The sequence below is a fragment of the Thalassophryne amazonica genome, chromosome 8 (genome assembly GCF_902500255.1).
Source record: "Thalassophryne amazonica chromosome 8, fThaAma1.1, whole genome shotgun sequence".
Taxonomy (NCBI): Eukaryota; Metazoa; Chordata; class Actinopteri; order Batrachoidiformes; family Batrachoididae; genus Thalassophryne; species Thalassophryne amazonica.
In genome coordinates, this window is record NC_047110.1 from 97,282,995 (window position 1) to 97,288,994 (window position 6,000).

The window sequence follows — 6,000 nt, forward strand, 5'->3', positions numbered from 1 at the left end:
AAGTGGATGAATGAGCTGGCACTTCTCCCATTACCAAAAAGCCTACGAGTCTAGGGTGCATAAGACACCAAAACAAAACAGAAACTAGCAAAAGAAAAAAAACGAAGCGAACGGTGACCTTGACGCTTTGCAGCTGCGATAGCTAGTTGTCTTGACAACAGGTCTGTCTTCACTACAACAACGTGTGCGCGCATATGCACGCTGCAATGTGCGTAAATAGTTAAAGTAGTTGATCACACGTTCTTGCCGCTATTGTTTCTGTATGAAAACGTTGGTTTTCGTCCCACACACTGACGAGTCACATTCAGCTCGTTGGATCTTTAGTTAGTGATCCGTTCAGATATCATCAATGTTCGTGTAAGATGTTGGACTTGGGAGGTTGGACAAAGTTGGACAACAGCCAAACGGAACTCTGACAGTACAGGAACTACAAAAATGACGAGGAACCGTCAAGACAGAAAGCACAACAGAATATGGACAAACTAAGGTTGTCGTCAGGATTCATTCACATTTTTCAACAGTTTGAAAATTCTGACGAAGCGCCAGCTACAGGAACGAAGCTGGACGATGATTAAAGGATGTCTCCGACAGTCAACGTAAGTCCAGATTTTTTTGTTTCGTTTTGGCTTAGGTGTCCTTCGTTAGTGCTGTCTGACCGGGGCGAAGGTTGATTTATTTATTTTCATCACACACTCCAAATGAACTGTATTGAAATATGTGGACCTGTGGTCCAAAGTGTTTTCACTAAGTTGATGAGGAAAGAAAAAGAGAATGGGGAGAGAGAGAGAGAGAGAGAGAGAGAATAAGTGCTAACAACCATGAAATGTGCTTTGCAACGCTACAAATAAAAGCTCTGCTTGTCATCTGTGAGGAATCCATTTTCTGGGTGGTATTTTGTTCTTATCTGGTTCATGCTGGTTGAATGTCCTTGGCTGCTAAATATTCTGTGAGACATAATCCCAAGTCAATGCTCTTCTTATCAGCACAGGTTACATCAAATCAGTTGTCTGTAGAGGGCGCTGTCGCTAATGCAGTGCAACTGAGGGAGTAATAACTCATAGTTTGCCTCATATGACATTTTCAGGTCAAGGGTAAAAGTCTCAATCTGTCAAATCCTGTGTGGCTTTCTTAATGGGTGGTAAACTCTCTCTCTCTCCAGGGAGATGCCCAATGTCAATGTTTTCTAGATGAAAACTGGGATTGTGAGACCCCAGAAATGTGTGCTACTGTGTGAATTTGGAGCTGAAATGACTCCAGTTACTTCAAATTTGATGTTGTGTTCCCCTCAGAATTTAGATTATTACACTGCAGTCATTTTGTAATGGTGACTGAACATATGGCATCACATCTCAGTGACTGTAGATCAAGAGATTTATAATAAGTACCACTGAATTTGTAATTGGAACGCCTGCGGTAACATATGGCTCATAACATATCAGTCTCAATGAGGCAGTTCAACTTTGCATGACAAACTGTCATAAATTGCACAAAGACATCTATCCATCTGTATGGTCAATAACAAACCAACACATAACAAATTAAGACAAACCAGTATTACAAATTTATCAAAAGGAGTTGAATCTGACTGCAGAGGTTCACTGATCTGCCTTCACCCTCAACATAATCTATCACACAGCTTTATCTATCCATGAAGCCAGAGGACACACACCAATTAGCTAAACTGCAGGATTGTCTTACAGACATAAAGACATGGATGACCTCTAATTTCCTGCTTTTAAACTCAGATAAAACTGAAGTTATTGTACTTGGCCCCACAAATCTTAGAAACATGGTGTCTAACCAGATCCTTACTCTGGATGGCATTACCCTGACCTCTAGTAATACTGTGAGAAATCTTGGAGTCATTTGTGATCAGGATATGTCATTCAATGCGCATATTAAACAAATATGTAGGACTGCTTTTTTGCATTTACTGTTGTGTGGGCCGCCAGAAGAGGAGGTACTGCTGGCCCACCACCAGAGGGCGCCCTGCCTGAAGTGCGGGCTTCAGGCACGAGAGGGCGCTGCCGCCATGGACACAGCCGGGGATGACAGCTGTCGCTCATTACCTCTTGACAGCTGTCACCCATCTACTCAACATCATCTCACTCCATAAAGACCAGACGTCATCTCCACCTCGTTGCCGAGATATCATACTTCATAGGAGGTAATATCCTCAGCCTTTGTGGAAATATTGAGAATCTGTTTATTGTGAGTGTTTGCAGGAGTTCCGGTCCTTTTGTAGAGGCTGTGCAATACAGCACTCTTTTTCCTCTGAGGACGCGCTGCAAGTATTGAGTGAGAGGTGGAGGTGGCATTCCCACCGTTGTTGTTACTGGGTGTACACACACCCACACTTGACTGTCTTTGTTCTTCGCCAGCAGTACCAGATCCGACAGTCGGGGACGGTGATCACCTGGGAATTCGGGACTTGGCGGCTCCAGTATTCACCAGGTTCTGGGGCGGCGGAAATCGTGTGGTTCCGGCTCTTCTCAGGACAGACGTCTTCTATCCTCGAGCCTGCCCACACGTCACCTCTGTGTATTGACTGTTATGATATTCTGTGATTGTCTGTATGTTCGTTGTGCACATTCACAACATTAAATTGTTACTTTTTGGCTCATCTATTGACCGTTCATTTGCGCCCCCTGTTGTGGGTCCGTGTCACTACACTTTCCCAACATTTACGCAATATCTCTAAAATTAGAAAGGTCTTGTCTCAGAGTGATGCTGAAAAACTAATTCATGCATTTATTTCCTCTAGGCTGGACTATTGTAATTCATTATTATCAGGTTGTCCTAAAAGTTCCCTGAAAAGCCTTCAGTTAATTCAAAATGCTGCGGCTAGAGTACTGACGGGGACTAGAAGGAGAGAGCATATCTCACCCATATTGGCCTCTCTTCATTGGCTTCCTGTTAATTCTAGAATAGAATTTAAAATTCTTCTTCTTACTTATAAGGTTTTGAATAATCAGGTCCCATCTTATCTTAGGGACCTCATAGTACCATATCACCCCAATAGAGCGCTTCGCTCTCAGACTGCAGGCTTACTTGTAGTTCCTAGGGTTTGTAAGAGTAGAATGGGAGGCAGAGCCTTCAGCTTTCAGGCTCCTCTCCTGTGGAACCAGCTCCCAATTCAGATCAGGGAGACAGACACCCTCTCTACTTTTAAGATTAGGCTTAAAACTTTCCTTTTTGGTAAAGCTTATAGTTAGGGCTGGATCAGGTGACCCTGAACCATCCCTTAGTTATGCTGCTATAGACTTAGACTGCTGGGGGGTTCCCATGATGCACTGTTTCTTTCTCTTTTTGCTCTGTATGCACCACTCTGCATTTAATCATTAGTGATTGATCTCTGCTCCCCTCCACAGCATGTCTTTTTCCTGATTCTCTCCCTCAGCCCCAACCAGTCCCAGCAGAAGACTGCCCCTCCCTGAGCCTGGTTCTGCTGGAGGTTTCTTCCTGTTAAAAGGGAGTTTTTCCTTCCCACTGTCGCCAAGTGCTTGCTCACAGGGGGTCGTTTTGACCGTTGGGGTTTTTCCGTAATTATTGTATGGCCTTGCCTTACAATATAAAGCGCCTTGGGGCAACTGTTTGTTGTGATTTGGCGCTATATAAATAAATTGATTTGATTTGATAAGAAAGGTTGATGCATGTGCTTACCCGTGTCCCCGGCTGCCTCGCTGTCAAATCAGACACTGTTACCTACTATTATTCCTTTTTGGTAGATGCTTCAGGTCAAACAAATGGTGTTGATTTGATGATAGCAATAATCTACAATTCATGTCAATGCCCCATGGAATTCCATGGAGTCAATGCCCCATGGAATTCCTTAGAATCAATGCCTCATGGAATTCCTTAGAATCAATGTCTCAAGTCAATGCCTCATGGAATTTCATGAAATCAACTCATTCTGGACCCACTGGAGTTGGAAATGTATGAAAATGTTCATATAGTTCAGGCTGATAAACCTCTTCCCTACTTTTGTCTAAAGGTAACAGTCTAATTATAATGGCAGTCACAGACAAGATAACGTCAGTTATTCAATGGTTTGTGTTATTTTTTGGAAAAAAAAGTGATATGCATACCTTTACTTAAGTGACTATAGTTGATATGGAGACACTTGAAATATATTAGCTTCATAATTTTAAAGAAATCCTTTGGTCTGCATTCACTTTGCAAGAAAAAAACTGGAGTAATTTGGAATGAGAGTGACTGACTTTTCATCCAAGCCCATGTTGATTTAGTCATGAGACATAACCAACAATGGAAAATGGATCTCAATAAATTACAAAAAAGAACTTATTTACTTATGTACATGTGATTTCTTAGATGTTAATTTTTAATTAATATGCAAAAATCTAAAAAACAACATTTCACATTGTCATTATGGGGTATTGAGTGTAGAACCTTGAGAAAAAAATGAATTTTATCAATTTTGGAATAAGGTGAAAAAAAGGTGGAAAAAGGTGAAGCACTGTGAATACTTTCTGAATGCACCCCGTCCAACAAAAGGAAGCAAAATGTAAATGAATGATTCTAAATCCATAAAGGTGTGTCTGCTCATCACCACACTCAGACAAACATGCAGCCTTTCACCTACTCCTACTTGCATTTCAGGCAGAGGCTTTAGCAGGAGTTCTTCAGCGTGGGTCCAGAGGTTGGACGTGTCATTATTTGCATTTATTTTTCTCACAACGTGGGTGTTATGAAGCTGTTCGAGACTGTAGCGATTACAGCTGCATCAATAAACTTGTGTCTTTTGCTTGGGTTACTTGATGAGTATCAGTTCCAGAGGAGTATCAGTTCCATTGTGATGGAGCGTCAGCTACGACATTTTGGAAATGTGTCACATTTATCAGTATGCAGGTGCCTGAGTGTTGAGGACCCCAGTGGCTGGAGAAGGCTAAGTGGACGCTCATGTTTCACCTGGCTGTGGCAGATAGACTGTAGGGATGGACCAACGCTCTGCCTGGGGGGTTACCTTCTAGGACAGTGGTGTCCAAACTATTCCAGAAAGGGCTGAGAGGGTGCAGGTTTTCTTTGCAGCTACTGACTCCAGCAAGTGATTTCACTGATGAACTCATCCCACCTGCTCAAAGGGATGTTAATCAGTGAAAATCACCTGCTGAACCTGCACCCTCTCTGCCCTTTCTGGAATAGTTTGGACACCACTGATCTAGGACTCAAGATGCAGCAATGAGTGGCCCAAGCACATATTCCCAGAAAACTGAGCTGACCTGCTGAAATCTCCTGCTGGTAGAGTCAGCAAGGAGGTAAGATAAGACTGGAGATTTTTTGATGCAAATGTGGAGGGGTGTGTCAGTACAAGGAGCTACGAAAAGGTAGAACACTGCCACAGTGGAGGGACTGTTAGTGCCTACACACAGCAAACTGCTTGGTAAGTTCTTTGTTGTTTATCCCATTTGGACATAAGCCTTTATGGTGGCCTGGGGGTTAGAGAGCCAGGTTTTGTGACCAGAGAAACCTCAGTTCAATTCCCTGATCAGACAGGACAAATCACTAAGGTGACATTGAGCAAAGTCCTTAATCCCAAAGAGAGAGAGAGAGAGAATTGGGGGCTGTACAACTTCAGATTTTTAAAACCAGTTATGTCATGAAAGTCAAGTCAAAGATGAATAACCATTCCTGATGTGATTACTAAGACCACAGGAGAAGGAAATGCTTTACAGTCAGCAATATATTTGTTTTACACAAACAAGAGGTTGCAACTTGACAGCAATAATACCACGAGTGCTGCAAGTTCCATTTCAATGTGTAACAAGACTGAAATGTCAGTATATTAAAAAATTTATCACACAATATGCAGTCTACCGTGTGCACTACTGAACTCAACTTTTTCACAAGGAAACACAAAACATTGGGCCAGGCACACACACACTCATCGTCAACCGCTTCAGGTCATGGTGGGGGTCTGAGGAAGGGTACGCCCTGGACAGGATACCAGTCTGTCGTAGGGGCCAGACACACATTATTAAG